The 16,852-nt window shown below is 47.0% G+C and overlaps 1 long non-coding RNA gene across 2 annotated transcripts; it reads left to right on the top strand.

The window, feature by feature from the left end:
* The first annotated feature begins 6,958 nt into the window (after window positions 1–6,958).
* LOC143693880 (uncharacterized) lies at window positions 6,959–16,090 on the top strand. 2 transcript variants are annotated; one of them, XR_013181854.1, is made up of 7 exons: window positions 6,959–7,031; window positions 7,106–7,133; window positions 7,369–7,409; window positions 7,488–7,573; window positions 7,654–12,258; window positions 13,057–13,254; window positions 15,997–16,090. It is a non-coding gene; the product is annotated as an uncharacterized LOC143693880 (long non-coding RNA). The 2 variants fall into 2 exon arrangements; XR_013181853.1 differs by lacking the exons at window positions 6,959–7,031; window positions 7,106–7,133 and having other exon boundaries at window positions 7,265–7,409.
* Window positions 16,091–16,852: the final 762 nt, after the last annotated feature.

The raw sequence follows: 16,852 nt of genomic DNA, 5'->3' as shown, positions 1-16,852 counted from the left end.
TGTGTTTGAACTGGGGGGGATCCGCTTTCGCTTGCGGTTCCAAGGATGTCGGTTGAAGGAAAAGCTGCCTTTTCCCGGCTGTTAGGGGTATCCCAGGGGTGACAGGGAATCCCTGCGTTCCATTTGAACGGGAATGGGCAAAGTATTGTTGTCATCGGATGGCTTTGATTTGAAGGTAGCCAGCCCATTTTCATCATCCTAAGGTTTAAATGGAGGGGACAGCGCTGGTGTCCCTCCTTTGCAAGGGTTTGAATGGAGGTCAAAATCCCCCTTTGCACATGGCTTGAAGGATTTCATTGGAGGAAAGCCCCTTCTTTTCTGCGCTCCTAGGGGATGAACTTGAAGGGGAGAAGCCATTTCTTTGCCCTTGTTGAAGCGAGGTGAGCGCCGCCCGCGGCGTCAGTTTCGGGGTTGAGTTGCGGGAAGCCGCAGCTCTGGCGGCGTTTGCAGGGCTGCAGTCGGGCTGTGCCGCTGCATTTGAGGGCGCTTCTTGTGGCCGCGGCCCGGGCCGGAGCGTTGCCGCTCGGGAGCGCTGCCGGCCCGGGCCGGGCGGGTGCCGAGGCGCACGGGGAATTTGGCGCGGCAGCGGCGGAGCCGCTTTGCCGGTGCGAGCCGCCGTGCGGAGCCGAGGGCAGCTGGCGCCGGGCCGGCCAAGGGCGGCAGAGGCGGCGCGGGCGCTGCTGCGCCGGCCCGGCCGGTGCCGGCCGCTCTGTCCGCTCCGGGCGCGGGGCTCGGGCGCCGCCGGGGCCCCCCGGGCAGGGGGAGCGGGCGGGGGTGGGGGGCTCTCCGGGGCGGCGCCGCCCCTGCGCGCCGGAGCAGCCGCCGGAGGAGCCGCTTTGCCGCCGGGAGCCGCGCTCCGTCCGGGGCCGGCAGCGCGGGGTTGGGCTGCCGCAAGTTCGTGGGTGTCGTGGTTCGGAGGTGGCTTTGTAGGGATGCATCGCACGGGTTTGTTCTGGTCGCAGTGGGTGTGCGCTAAGGGCTATGGCGTTCTTCCTGACCGGTACGGTTCTCGGTTCTTCGGGTGGTGACGATAAAGGTTTGGTTTGAATCGAGTTCTGTAGTGGGATATTTTTTTTGCCGGGCTATTCTGTTTTTAAAGGCGTGCAATGGTTTCTACGGGTCGTTGCGTGAAGCAGCGGCTCGGATTTTAATTCTGTCGCGGTGGCTTTTATTAGCGTGGGCGTGTAGCGTTTGTTTCGGTGGGTTCGAGGTGGCGTCGTGTCGTTAATAGCAGCGGGGTTTTTAAAATCTCTCTAATTGCGTTTGTGTTTCTCGTCTTCCAGGGCTTTTATTTCTTTGGTTTGTTTGATTGTAGTGTACGTTTTATTGTTACGGATCATTTGGCGGAGTGTCGTTAATAGCAGCGGGGTTTTTAAAATCTCTCTAATTGCGTTTGTGTTTCTCGTCTTCCAGGGCTTTTATTTCTTTGGTTTGTTTGATTGTAGTGTACGTTTTATTGTTACGGATCATTTGGGAGATCTTGTCAATGGTTACGTTTCTCTTTCGGCTTTGTGTTTATTTCTGGGTGGTATTTTTATTTTGATCGAATGAGGCTCTATGCGTTTATTCTTCAGTTGGGAATAATTTTTTTGACGTAAATTAAAGTTGCTTTGGTTTGGGGGACTTTTGTTTTACAAATTATTTTCTTTTTTTTTTTTTTCTTTTTTCTTTTTTTTTCGTTTCTTGTTGTCCTTTGACGTATTTGGTGGTTATTGATCAGTTTTATTTTTGGGAACGTGGGTGTTTATATGGTGGGACTTTTTAAGTAGTTTTTTTATTTGGGTAGGTATTTTCTTATATTTTACTGGCTGAGGTTTTTTTTTTTTTTTTTTTCTATTTCGTTCATTAGTTCGCTTTCTAAAGTTCTTTTGACAGAGTATTGCTTATTCTTTGAGTTAGTGTAGATGTAGAATTTCGGTTAGTTTTTAAACTAACGTTCAGGGTCAGTGGCACTGATTGGAGTTGAGTGAGTTGGTTTGGGTTCTTTTAGAGGTTTTTGTGATTTGTTGCGTGGGTTTCTCAAGGGTTTTCTTTTCGTTTGGTTCCATTTTTCTGATGTGATGAGAACTGTTAGTGAAAAGAGTGTTGTGTGTTTTTTTCGCTGGCAGTTGTTTGGCTGGTGGAGGTATCTTGATGGTTTTGGAAGACATTGGTGGGAATTCGCTGCTGTTTGTTTTGTCATTGCATTTAGGAATTGGATTTTAAATGTAAAATTCTAAGGATAGCTATCTTTAAACAAAACGAGTAGATGTGTAGAAATGGGAATAAACTTTTATTTTGATCTATTCGATCTCTATTTAAAATTTAACAGTTAACATAAGTCATGGTGTATTCCAATAAGATATTGTAGTTTTTAATAGAGTATTGTGTATGTTTATAGATATATCAATAGAGATGATAAATATAAACACAACTCAAACGAAATTTTAAATGTAGAAATGTGTTTCGAATCTTTGCAGATATATATATAAAATTATTAAAGGATTGTAAATATAAAGTGACATAAATCCATACAACACGTAATACAAGTGATACTGTATGTATCTTATGATGATATATTATAGCAAGTAGCTATAAAATAGCTCTAAATATAGTCCATCACTATGATATAATATCTAAAAAATTATAGGTATGGTAAATATAAATACAACAATATTATTAAAAGTAGTTTAAAAGAAAGGATGGTTTTGTTTTTTGTTTGGCAAAAGCAGGGGTTTTATTATAAAAACTACAAATACAAATAATAGAAAGGTAGAAATCTAATTGTAAAAATATCTCATGAATACATCAAGATGGATATAAAAATTGAAAATATTAGAAAAAAGAAGTTGTAGCAGTAGATATGGTACATAATAAAAATAATAATTTATCTATATGATGTGAATGATATATATGTGATATGTAATTATGAATAGAATGCATCAGTATAAACTGTGACTATAAATGTGAATATAATTATGCAAGCTCTAAATATAACACTATTTCAATATAGTTTAAAAGAAGGGTTTTTTGGTATTTGTTTGGTTAGAGATGGGATTATTTTTGGAATAATAAAAGTATGATAGAAATGTAAATCGAAGTATAGAAATTTACAATCAATATATACTGATATGGATAAAACCACAAAATATGAATAAATACAGATAATAGGAATAGACATAATAGATTGTATAAATGACGTAACACATCACTGTCCGGTCTAAATATGTGTGTGAATAGAACTAGGAAAACTAGAACTATAAAATTTATTTAAAGAAGGTTTGAAAGAAAGGGGGCTTATTTGGTTCTTGTTGGGTAAGAGGCAGGTTTTTGGCATTTATTTTTAGAGGAGTTTTTGGGGGGGATGGCCCCTGTTCTTTTTTGCCGCCTTGGCCGCCCGCAGGCCCAAGGCGCGCGGCGCCCCCCGCTGGGGTGGGCGGCAGTGCTGCCGCCTTGTGGGCAGAGCGCGGTACTGCAGCCCGCCGCCGCCAGGCAGCCCTCTTGGGCGTGGCGCGTGGCGGAGTTTGTTTGACCGTCTCAAAATGGCGGCCAAAAGGGCGGGCAACCGGAGGCCCGCGGTGTGTGTATCAGGACTGCCTGCACGGAACGCCGGCGCGGTCCCGGCGGGATATTCTCTTGCGTTTCAGGTGTACCCGGCACGGGCTGTAGGGTCAGCGGCGCTGCGGGCGGGCGTATTTTGGCGGGTTTCTGACCGGCATGTGAGTAACCGCCTCTCTCGGCTGGGGGGGGAAGGGGGGGAGACCTTTCTCGGCCGCCATCATGGGAGCGGCGCGTCGCCAATGTCGAGGAGTTTGTTTGACATTCTCAAAATGGCGGCCAAAAGCGCGGGAAAATCGCGGACCCGGGAGTCTGCCGCCCTGTGGCCAGAGCGCGGTACTGCAGCCCCCCGAGCCAGCGCCCTGCCCCTCGCCGCTGGCTGCCGGGGGCGGGGCAAGGACGCGGCTGCCGAGCGAGGCAAGGGCGAGGGGCGGGAGCGAGCGGCGGGCGGGGCGGGAGCGAGGGGCGGGCGGGGCGGGAGCGAGGGGCGGGCGGGGCGGGCTCGGTAAATGGCCGGGAGGGGTGAAAGACGTTCAGGAGTGCAAAAGGGACACGATGGCTGAGAAAAATGGCCGGGGGGGGGGGCGGCCCGGCGGGGCCGCTTTCGGCGGGCGGCGGAGGCGCGGTCGCAGCGCTCCGCGGGCCGGGGGCAGCGAGCGGGGGCGGGCGAACGCCATCGGAACGGGGCTGCACCCCCCCCCCCGAGCCCGCGCACGCGCCTCTCCAGGCGGCGGAAGCGACGGCGGGCCGGAAAATCCCGGCGGGGCGGCGGCGCTGCCCCCCCTTTGTGCCGCCATCTTTGCAAGGTAAGACCGCCCGCCCCCTCCCGCCCCGTCCCGTCCCGCCGCCCTCCGGTGTCTGTAAACTTCTCTCTGGCTTCGCAGGTCCGTGCTGGAGAGTGGGAGAAAGGTCCGTGCTGCTTGCCGTGTCCTCGGTGGGCAGAGAGCTCTGACCTTGCCTTGGATGGGCTGCTGAGGATTGGATCCATGGGGATGTGCTTGGATGCATTTAGTGACCTTTACAGATTTCTTTCCCTGCTTTTTTCAGTTCCCAGAATCATGGAAGAATTCAGGTTGCAAGGGGCTCTAAAGATCACCTCATTCCAAGGCTGCTGCCGCCGTGGGCAGGGACGTGCTTCCATCGAGCAGCTTGCTCAGAGCCTCATCGCAGAGCACCGAGGGGCCTTGAGCACTTGCAGCGATGGGGCAGCCCCAGGACCTCTGAGCAACCTGTGCCCTGTGCCAGCCAGGTGCCAGAGGAGGAAGGAAGCCCTTCCCACCTGGAGCAGAGGCTGCGTAGCCTTGTGTCACTGAGCGTGTGAGACAGAAAGGCCCTTCCTTTCTGGAGGGGTAACAACACTCAAAGCTCTTTCTCGGGACAAGCAGAGCAATGGAAGGCCAAAGGAGCCTTCAGTTCTTCCAGCAGCTTTGGGAACAACTTGAAGGAGGAAAAGCAGAGCCAATCTCTGAGAAGAAGGGACGTGCGAGCTCTGGCGAGGACGGCTGCTCCCCCTGGCCTTGGTGTGGGACCTCCTGAGCTGCCATTCCTGTGGTGGGAGTGTTTCTCCTCTCCTCCAGCCAAGCCAGAGACCGCCTAGGGAAGGAGCAGGTAAGGTTGAAGCACTGAGATCTCCCAGGTAAGAAGTGACACGGCAAGAGGAAATGGCCTCAACTTGCAGCAGGGAGGGCTTAGATTGGATTGGAGGGAAAATTTCTTCACTGAAAGGGTGGTCAGGCATAGGAGCAGGCTGCCCAGGGAAGTCCCCATGCCTGGAGACATGTCAAGGATGTCAAGATGTGGTGTTTAGAGACCTGATTTGGGGGGCAGCAGCTGGGCTGGATGTCCTTAGAAGGCTTTTCCAACCGCAAGGATCCTATGGTTCTGGAAAGCCTTGACCCCTCTGGCTCTAGCACAGCACCTGGATGCTGACAAAATGAGGCTGGTCCTAGAGCCTGGAGGTCCCTGTGCCACAGGGAGAGGACAAGCCGGTGTCACCTGCAGGGAGGGTCTCGTCCCCAGAGAGCAGCCAGTGACTCCGTCCCTGCCCGGGGCTCTGGGTGCACCCTTGGGGGGGGGACTCACCTGCCCTCCTTGCTGCTCTCATCCTTATCCCATATGGATTTAGCAGCAATCTTCTGTCTTTTCTTTCAAACTGTCCTTGGGAGAGTTCCAAGAGAGGGTCATTAGTTATTTCAAAGCCTACATCTTTTACCTATTGGCACTGAAGAGAAAAGACACAAACCTGCTTTGCATCCTTCTGCCTGGAAGTCCTTGTGACACGGGGAAGGGAGGAAGGGGCTGGCCGGGGTCAGCCTCTGCTGAGCCTCAGCTCTGGCTGCTCCTGCTCACAGGGTAAACCCAAAAGCTGTCGTGATCAAAAACGCAGGCCACCCTTCTGACCTGAGTCACAGGGGCCGTTTCTTCTGAATGACTCAAGACGGGAAATCATTCTTGGAGCTTCAGAAGAAAAAAACCCCAAAACCGTAGGTACATTTGTAAGAGTGTGTATGTACGGACATTTCCTTGCAGGCAGCAGGGTGAGAAAGGGTGTTTATTTGAGGGCCCCCCCACACAGGGCTTTTCAGAAGCACAGCAGAGGCATTCCCATGTCTTCCTCACACAAGGTCCACTGCACTCACAGGAATGCCATTGAACTGTGCTTTTCTCTAACCCAGGTGTCACTCATAATAATGCCCACAGCCTTGGAATCAGGATGAAGGTGGAGCCTGAAGGAGCCAGGCACACTCAGGAGAGGGCCAGTAGCTGACTTGCTGGGATTTGGCCCACATAACTCTGAACTCATACTTTGGTTTTGGTTTTCTTTATTGTAGCTGACCGAGAGGCTAACAGGTGATCGCAGGGCCCTCCGAGGCAGACTCATTTCAGGTGCAACGTGGATTCACATCGCCGATCATCCAAAAGATAAGTCTGGGTCACGGCCTGGAGAAGGGAGAGCAGCGGGTTGGGAGTTCCTGGGACAGATTGAAAAATTAGCAGAGGGAAAAGCAATCTTCTCCAAGGGGCCTCTTAGGACAGCTAAAGGGAGAGACTCCACATTTGATGGCAGCGTGCAGGCGGGCAGGGCAGAGCAGTTCCGGTCCACGTCGTGTTGTCGGGTGTACCGTGTTACCTACTGTGTCTTTGGGGTCCCTTTTGCCTTTTCCCCTCGAGGCCCTCACCACAAGCATAATGTGTTGTGTTTAACGTCCCCCCGTTGGTCACGTTCTGTGTCACGGGTGTCTGCACATGTTTGTGCCGGAGCTGCTCTGCCCTGCCGCAGAGGCTGCTGCAACAGGACAAGGCTCAGGGACACGCAGTTTGTGGGGTGTGGCCGGACTCTAGATGATATTCCTAGATAGACAGAAGATGTTTGGAGCTGTGAAGATATCTTGCAGCCCTTTGACGTTTGTCCTCGCTTTCTTTCAGATGCAGAAGGATAAAATCCAGGGCAAAATCCATCCACCCATCCCGAGTGAGGAGGTTCCCCCGAGCAGGTCAGTCACCGTTTGTCTCTGCAGGGAGAGTGTCAAGTGTGACTCTGTTACAGCTCTGTTCTTTTTCTTTTTAGGAAGTAAAGCTGGACATCAGCAGGCAAGGTGAGATGGGCAAGGTGAGCATTGAGTAGCGTACAGGAGCAGTTGTTATTGCTCCAGTCTCACTTTGCGGTGCAGCTCTAAGCATCTGTTCCTGTTTCTGCGCTTCAGGCAATCCACTCGGAGTAGGCCAAGCCCCAGTCACCAACCGGCCGACGCGCTGGGTTTGCCGCTCTCCCGAGCCCTAGGGAAGAATCCCGGGACTCGGCGATGAAGCCTCTGCCTTTTCTGTTTAAAGGTGTCACCAGGGCAGCCTTCAGCAATGGCCGAGGAGTTGCGGTGAGTCAGGGAGGTAGGGAGGAGGAGCGAGGCTCCGCTCAGGTTTCAGCAGCGCCACATCCCCTCGTCTCCTCTTAGCCCAGGCGTGCCCCACGACGATGGCGTCAGCCTCCGAGTGCGGCTGAAGCGTGCGGCCCCAGGAGCCGGGCATTCTTGGGAAAAGAGTGAGTGGCAGAATTGTTGGGTTTTGGCCAATGTGCTGCTGAGGTTATGCATTGATATTTTGTTTTCTTTATTGGAGCAGACGAAGAAACAACAGGAAGTTGTTTAACAAGAGTGCCAGCAGGACCTTCCCAGATGTCGAGGCAGCCTTCCTTTGCACCTGACACAGACCGGCATCCCCAGATGTCTGAGAGATAAGTAGAGGGCTACGACCCACAGAGGGGATGAAAGCAGGGTGCTGGTTTGGGAAATACTGGGATGGGTTTTTGAGTCCACTTTGGAGGTGGGGGGGTGTCCATGAAGTGGCCCCTTAGGCCCCATAAAAGCAAAGTCTCACTTTTGATCCCAGTGCTGAGGTGCGCAGGGCAGAGCGGTCCCAGTGTGTATCATGTCCCTTGTCTATTGTGCATTATCTGTTGTTTGGGTATCTCATGTCTCTTACCTTAGGCCTTTGAGGGGCCTGTCAGAAACCTTGGCATTGTTCTTATCCTCTGTGATCTCTGCATTTCTTGGCCCGGCATCCATGCCCTACAACCTTTGCCTGGGGAGCTCAGACATGTATCAGAATTGCATCTCTCTTTGGAAGCATCTGGTCAGATGTCTTTTCAGGTCTTGTTCTGAGCTGTACGGACAGCTATGCCCTGCCAGGATCCATTATGGCAGATTAGAGCTTGAAACAATGTGAGGACAGGTAGAGGCTTCTGACTGTAGGATTCTCGGGCATCCATCTCTTCAGTTTATGGAATAAATCATTCAGTTAGCATCTTGTTCCTTCAGTGTTTTCTGAGCCACGTCAGCTTGCCATCAGTCTCACCTCGGTCGTCTCATTTGGCATGCTCTCGGTGCTCGCAGTTATCCCTTTTGCCAAGAGATTTCTGTCTGTGTTGTGTCTCCATTGTTTGTGGTGTCCTGTCTGTCCCGTGTCACGGGTGTCAGCACACACATTTGTGCTGGAGCTGCTCTGCCCTCCTGCGTAGCCTGGTGCAGTAGGAGAAGTCCCTGGGAGTTTGTAATGTGGGGTGTAGTTGGACTCTAGATGGGATTTGTAGATGGACACAAGATGTCTGGAGCTCCTAAGTTGTCTCTGTTTCTCTGCGAGCCTCTCAGGGACCCTGGGCCAGTCCCGAGTCGGCAGACACCGGGGTTGGGAGCCCCGACACGGCCGAGAGCGGGGAGACACTGTCTGTGCCCCGAGGGTGCTGAGGGCACCTGGGCTGGGGGCAGACACTCTCTGTCTGTGCTCCGAGGGTGCTGAGGGCACCTGGGCTGGGGGGAGACACTCTCTGTGTGTGCCCCGAGGGTGCTGAGGGCACCTGGGCTGGGCCCCTGTGCAGCACAAGAGACACCAGAGACATCGGTAGATGATAAAGGGCCGACTCTTAGCAGGGGTTAATCCAAGGTTTTATTAGGATCCCAAAGGAGCTCCTGCACTTCAGGGGGCTCCTGCCAAGCCCCAGGGAGATGTGCCAAGGTCACGTTTAAAGGGAGGTGGAAACTGAAAGTAGATAACATTTTACCAACCATTAAGTGACCCTAAGGGATGGATGCTGGGCCATAGACATACAGGACAGCGTATGGGGCAAGGCTCGGGGGGCTGACCCCTGGCCTCTGGCTGATCACTGGACGACTTGGACCGAAACTTCTGCATGGAGGGGATGGGAGGCTGAGTGATTGACAGAGAGCCAGGGTGGGGGTTTGGGGATGATCTCATCCCGGGAGAGGGATAACACAGGGAGAAGGAGGGGGGTACAGTTTGGGATAAACGATTTGGGAAAAATATGGGGATACAAAACAAAACTACTTCAAAGTATTACAAAGTATAGAAATGCACTACAACAGCTATGAAATAGATTTTGTGTTTACTCAAGCTTCTAAAGTCAGTCCATGTTAGGAAATGCGTAAGGCAGGAGTAAGAGTAGCCCACTTACTGAAATGCAGTGACTGAGAGAGCAATGACTCTGTCCAGGCTCCTGATTTCCGAGTCCTCCATTAGAGCCTGCTTTCCTTTCACAGTTCTGTCCTCCGTGGTGATGCTGCATTGTTGTGGCAAATAAAGCCTCTGGTATTGCAGAGCTGTGAGCAGCCACTTAGACCAAGAACAAAGCTTTAATCTTCACGTTTTGATAGTCATCCTCTGCAGTGCTGCATTTTGGGAATAGAGAACGGGTTTGTGCTATTTTTAGGTGCATGGAATTACAGTAACATAAATGTCTTCTTTTCAATTTAATGTGCTGTTAGCTAGTGGTTGGTTTGATAGTTCTGTGCTTGCTACAAATCTCTGTGTGTTCGGGGGTGAGCAGTAAGAACATGGAGTTTGGCACAAGCGTGAAGGAAATTAATGTGGGTTTTTTTACTTGATAAAGGAGAAAAAGTGTGTTGATCAATAAGCAGCAAGTCAAATCCAAAACAGAAGAGTGCTCTATGCTATGTAAGTGTTTATTCCAGGTGATGCAGTCACAGACAAACAAATTGAATAGTTATTGGCAATGTAATGTTGAAAATTTTGGGAATATATCCAGTCAATTCCTAAAATATTGCTGCAGTTTAAATGTTGTGAGGGACATGATCAGCAGACTGTTTCTTTTTAATTCTTGTTTGTCTGAAAACCTGTAAGAATCAGGATTTTTCTGTGATATTCTCGGTTCATGCAGAGTTCACTGATTCAAAGGTACATGGCATGCAGAGTCCTGCAAGGCCTGAGAAACAGCTGCATCACACCTGGTGGATGTCCAAGAGTCTGCACAAACAGCAGGGATGAACTTTAGGATGAACTTGCAATTGATGAGCTCTGTTGTTCTGTCAGCTCAAGAGAGCACACACCCCCCTCCTTTCCAAGGATGAACATTTAATATGGCTCACAAAGTGTGCTTGCTTTTAATTTTCTGTGCCATTACCCATTCCAGCATGCTGCTTGTCCAGATCTGTTGGAGGTGAGCAGCTCCCAGCGTGAAAGGCTGATTTCTCAGATTCTCAAACTGCCTGGGGCTCAATGGCAGGACACCCCAAATTCACTTGAGAATGTATCTGAGGTTGTCCAAATGCTTCCTGCACTCGGGCAGGTTTGGTGCTGTGACTGCTTCCCTGGGGAACCCGTTCCTCAGGAGAAGGTAAATGGCTTGCTAGGGTTTTCACAGTCAGCATTGAGCTTTAATGCAGGTTTGATAATGCCCAGTACAGCATAATAGCCACAGGAGCATTATTCTGCATCAGAGCAAAGACATTGCTGGATTTGTGGAGAGATCCAGAATAAAGGGACTTTATTGTCCCAAAGGGAATTCTGAGCGATACCATAATGTAAATAGAACATAGGAATGCTAATAAAGAATGAAGTGAACATTGCTTTCAGTTAATAATCATTGTGAACACAATATTTATACTCCACATATTGTGTTTTCTCATGCAGTGGTCTTTAAACCAGAGAGATAATAGCTGTTGATCTAAGAGTTATTATACTTTAATTAGGAATGATTCTTCTCTAGAGCTTTTACTTGTCTTTGTTCTAAGAGCCAAAGTTGTTGAACTTTTTAGTCAAGACAGAAACCAGTTGTCAAAGTTGAGAAAGAAAAATGGAAAGAGAAAAATAATGCCTTTTACTCTTAGTTCTCTTTTTTTTCTTGCAATATTGGTAGAGAATATTCATGGAAAATACTTAGGCTTTTTATTTCTTTTCCTGGAAATAGAAGACAGGTGCCTTGTTTTTTGTTACAGTAAAATAATATACTCTTATGTAGCTATGACACTTCATTTTGTGGCTTGTTACTGTTAAACAGTGCCAGGATTCTGATGGCAGTCATGTAGGCTAAATAGTTATATCTGAAATTTTTTTATTGCTAAATAATTCATGGTCCTTCTCCTTTTTGTTTGCCTCCTTTTAGACTGACTATTTGAGAGTTCTGAGTAGCCGTGTGAAGGCTGCTCCTGTTTTACTGAAAGTGTGGTATTCGCATTCTCTGAACAAAGAGAGATTTAATTCTCTCTCCCAGGACTTTTCCTGGGGAAGGCAGTGAGAAACCTCAGAGAAGAAGAGAAAACAATTCTTATCTCTACTTGCTGCTCCTGTTTGGAACATGTGGAATGTGTCATGGAGATGGTTTGCCAGAAGTGATTTGTGAGCTGGACACCAGCGAGGGTTGTTTGGACTGATTGGCCAATTGGGTCAAAGCTGTGTTGTGACTGTCTGCAGAGAGTCATGTGTTTTTCTTTAGTAGTATTTGGTATCTCTTTAGTGTAGTTTTAATATGGTATTAGTGTAATATAGTACAGCTTAATAAAGCTTAATAAAGGATTTGTTCAGCCTTCTGGAATCATGGAGTCAGAGCACATCATTCCCCGGATGGGGATCGCTCATCTACGACACAAAGCGCGGATTTTTACACCTTGTCGAGCTGGCATCTCTTGCTGACGCCCAATTCTTGCCCTTCTACAGAGGAGCTCAAGGAGAAGCTGCAGCAGTGTGTTGATGAGGTGAATGCCCACAAGCCAGGTTTCATCAAGGTTGTCCGGCACAGCAGGCAGGAGGGGCTGATCCGCTCCCGAGTCAGCGGCTGGAGAGCAGCCACAGCGCCGGTCGTCGCTCTCTTCGATGCCCACGTGGAATTCAACGTGGGTTGGTGTGTGCCCCTTCCATTCTCTCACCCAGGGACCTTTGCCAAGCACTGGTGGTAAATTACTGACTGGCATTTAGAGGGTGAGTTAGAATTTTGAGCTTTTTAATGAAAATTCAGACATAATCATGGACACAAGCAGGAAAAATGTGTTTGTGCTGTGTAAGATGATCTAGATACATTTTCATGGTTTGAGTAATCTGCTGGTCTAATTACAAGGTAGTTAAATCATATTAGAAAACTGCACATTAAAAATCTCCTCCAGTAATGTAGCCCTTTGCCCATGAGGGTGAATGTATCTTCTTTTCATTAAAAAAGATTATGTTTCTTTTACATTCTGCAGTGTAAACAAAGAAGCGTTTTTTTGGTTATTTTGGCCACTCTGCAAAAGTAAACATAACTAAAATAATGTGTTTTACCGTGTTCAGTCTGGATTTAATATCTCCCTTGCTCCTTAAGTAAAAGTGAGGTAAAAAGGCAAGAGCTTCTGTCTCTAGGATAGATCTATTATTAACTCTGCTCCTGATGTCCTTGATAGTGTTGCAAGCCTGAAGTTATCATTACTGGGTAGCAAGGGTATAAATGCTCTATGATATGCAGATACTCATTTCTTCCATCCACCAGCTCAAATCAAGGTTAACAACAGAGCCTCCTAGAGAATATGTTGCAGTCTATTATTTTGGGGCAGAAAGGGCTCTGAATGGGTAACAGCTTTAGACTTTGCTCCTTCTGAAAAATACAGCATTAGCTGCTATATTGTTTATTTGGTGGTGGACTAAATACTCTTTAAGGGCTCCTTCCAAACCAAACTACTCCATGATTTCCATCAGTGCTATGCTTGCAGTGGTGTAATCTTAACAGTGTATTTCTTTTTTTTTTAGGGCTGAACCAGTGCTCACCAGGATAAAAGAAAACAGAAAAAGAGTAATTTCTCCATCATTCGATAACATTAAGTATGATAATTTTGAAATAGAGGAGTATCCCCTCTCAGCACAAGGCTTTGACTGGGAGCTGTGGTGCAGGTATCTGAACCCTCCTAAGTCCTGGTGGAAACTGGAGAACACAACTGCTCCAATAAGGTAATAAATAACTAAATTACAGTGTCTAAAAGCTCTCCTGGGTGTGACAGGGGGCAAGTGGGCTCAGCTGTGTGATAGGTTTTACTGACTGTAAACTTCAAATACTTAAATGTCCTTGATGCCTACACAGTCATCAAGAAAACTCCTGTTTTCAGTAGATGTTTTTAAAGGAAACTTTTGTTTTCAGTAGATCTTTTTAAACAGGTTTCCTGCCCAAGTGGAATGGTAGGCAGGGCTGCTCTGCAGCACTCTGTTCTCCAAATGTCTTGCCTGCTGATTTAGTGCTTACGGGCCAGAAATGGAATTTTCTTTGCAGTTACATTGCATAAGCAGAGCTGACCTGACAGCTGTGTTCTTTATAGTGTTGTCACATAGGTGCACAGCTGTGCTGTGTCCCAGGAGTTAATGTCTGGTCAGTGACACTGTGAGCAAAGGCTGCATTGGGTCCTTGCTTTGGGACAGTCTGGGTCTGCACTTTGTTCCCATGTCCAGAGTGTTGTCAGACTGGTACAGAACAATCCCTTTGTCTCAGGGAGGGGAGTAGTACCCTCTGAACCCACTGAGCAGCTCTGCTGAGAGTACAGGCCTTGCTTGTAGACACACATTCATTCCAAGGAGGGCGCTGGTACCTGTGCTCCAGCTCCCTGCAGAAAGGAAGTGTGAATGCTGTTCTTACCTCCTGAAAGCAGAACCTCAAACAGCACTGGCAGCTGTTTTTCATCCAGCAGCTATCTTGGCAGGCAGGCACTTTTCTCAGGTTCTGTCAGTTTAACACCCTCTGAACTGCACTGACCTATGAACAGAACCTAGAATTGGAAAGCAGGAGATAAAAATTAACAGGTTTGCCAAAGACAAACGTGAAAAGGGGTTAATTTCCACAGCATTAGAAATAGTTATTGCTGTTAATGAACTCTGTTGACACTATAAAAATGTTCCTGTGAAGACAGGTTGAGAGAGTTTGGGTTGTCCAGCCTGGAGAAGAAAAGGCTCCAGGGAGGTTTACAGCACCTTCCAGTACCTAAATGGTGATTCCAAGAAAACTGGTAAGGGACAGAAGTAGGTAGTGATAGGGCAAGAGGGAACAGCTCTAAACTGACAGAAGGCAGGGTTATGTTAGGTATTGAGATGAAATTCTCTCTGTGAGTGTGGTGAGGCACTGGAACAGGTTGCCAGGGAGGTTATGGATGTCCATTCATGGAGGTGTTCAAAGCCAGGCTGAATGTGGGGCTCTGAGCAACCTCATCTGTTTGAAGATGTACCTGCTCATGGCTGGGGTTTGGAATGAGATGATCTTTCAAGTCCTTTCCAGCCCAAGCCATTCTATGATCCTGTGATTAATTATACAGAGTAACCATTATGATTTTTAAAATTAAAAGTAGTGAAACACAAAGTAATGACTTTTCCATTTTACCCCTAAACTCTGTTCCACATGAGGACTGGGCAGTGCATGTACTTTATGAATTTCAGGTTTGTCCCCTAACTCTTTCCCTGGCACATTTTTTAATTCAGTGCAATATGCTGCATGTGTGTGTTGGATAATTAAAACAAGCACACCAACAAACAAAGCCATGTGTCTTGATGGATGGTTTCTATCTGCCTCCATTATTCTTTTAGAATTATAGCAAAGGGAAGCAGGTGCACTGAGAAACACTTAAAAACAACAACAAAGGCAAAAGTACCTATCATAAATGAAGCATAAGTTTTGTATTGATGTTAACTGCTATTTTCTTCATTAATAAATACATCAAAGATGGTCTTTCATTGTTATAAAACGGGTACTATAGCACTTGGAGGCATTAATATATAGATTTCTGTAGAACTGTACAATTTGTGATTAAGACAGCCTATGATCTGTTTGAAAGCAGATGTGTCCACTAGCTGTAGCTTGAGTGTTCTCCATAAAAGCAGGGTGATTTCTCCTGTACTGCTAATTAATATCTTGTCATTACCAGAGTGCCAGCATAATAATCTGAAAAGACATATTTATTTCTTGCAATTGTGGATTATAAGGTAGGAGAAAAATGAAAAGGCTAAATGACTCTGTATCCTTCTCTACTCATAAGGTGAAATTGTACCCTCTGTGGCTGAACTCTTACCTGACTAAAATTGGCTCTGTGTAGCAAAAATTGGTTGGTTCCCACCATGGCATAGGTAGAGTTTACTGATCCAGTAAAGCTATGTGATTTGTTTAGGTTTGGCTCAGGATAATGGACTAATGTTTTGCTGGTAAAGGCAGGCTTTGCTTGATTCTGTATTAAAAAAATGTATCTGGATGGTCCTATTCAAGAAATAATCTCTTTCTTTAGGTAAGCTTACAGACACAAGTTTTTAGCTCTAGCTGAACCTGGCTTCTGGCTAAACACACAGAACTGCACATGATTTGCAATTGTCACAGGCAAGAGCCTTGAGGACTTAGCAAGGACAGAGGCTACACTGGCTGGTGCCCCAGAAACAAAACTGGGGCACCTGGATCTCACACTACTAGCACTGAAATCCTTACTGCTCTGGTGAATATTTATGTCCAATAATTTGACTCTAATTTCCTTCAATGGTGCTCATTTCACTTTAGAATTAGGAATGTCAGAAGGCAAGGCTCAATAAAGCTCTTTGAGAAATACTTTCTTAAGAATCTGTTTTGCTGCATCATTTTACCTAGCAATGATAAATACAATCTGTGCCTGAAAAATAAAATTCTTCATAATTTATCTGCTAATTTTGGTTGCTGATGATTTATTCTTCCAGAAGTCCTGCACTGCTTGGATGCTTCATAGTGGACAGAGAATACTTCCAAGAGATTGGATTGCTGGATGAAGGCATGGAAGTATATGGAGGAGAGAATGTGGAGCTTGGAATCAGGGTAAGGAAGGAAAACAATTAGCCCATACTGGTGGCTTACATTTAAAATATAGCTTACTTCTTATTGCAGAGGGGGAAAGCAGTCCAAACCATGGATGATGGCATGGAAAGGAGATCCACAGCTCTGCAGACATGTACATTTATTTGAGGAGAGAGGAGGGAAAAAAGAGCAATAGCTCTCTTTACAGAACTTAATCTGGGACAAGGGTAGATGTGTAGAATTTGGGATTGTTCTTTCAACAGAGTTTTGCAGAGTTGATAGCTAAATTTCCCTGCTTACCTGTGGTCCCAGACTCAGTAAGAACAGTTTCTCACAGGTGTGATGAGAAAAACCTTTCTAGATTACTTGGTTTATTTAAATTAGGAAAATCACTGTGGAGCAAAGTAGAATATAGGGGCATTTATGCTGCCTTCCAGACAGAAGGGAATTAAGGTATTCATAATGTGAATATATTGTGAGTGCATATATTTTCTTTTTCCATTGTACACTCTTCACCTGTTTACTATAATGCAGTATTGTGTGTGATTTGAGTACTTCTTTCTGTATCTCTTCACAGTTTAACACCTTTCTGTTCTCTTTGAGAATCTCTCAGGTTTTTGATAAGGTTGGAATTCCTAGGTAGATAATGGTAGTGAAAAATGGGGTGGTGTGTTATAAAAATAAATTGTGAGCCCTGCTAGGAAAGGTAAGGGAGAGGTAACATTGTGTTTTGAGCCTTTTAGCTGCCAGAATATCAGCATA

The sequence above is a fragment of the Agelaius phoeniceus genome, chromosome 4 (assembly GCF_051311805.1).
Source record: "Agelaius phoeniceus isolate bAgePho1 chromosome 4, bAgePho1.hap1, whole genome shotgun sequence".
Taxonomy (NCBI): domain Eukaryota; kingdom Metazoa; phylum Chordata; class Aves; order Passeriformes; family Icteridae; genus Agelaius; species Agelaius phoeniceus.
The sequence above is the reverse complement of the archived record's forward strand: the minus strand, read 5'-3'. Positions and strand labels throughout refer to the sequence as shown.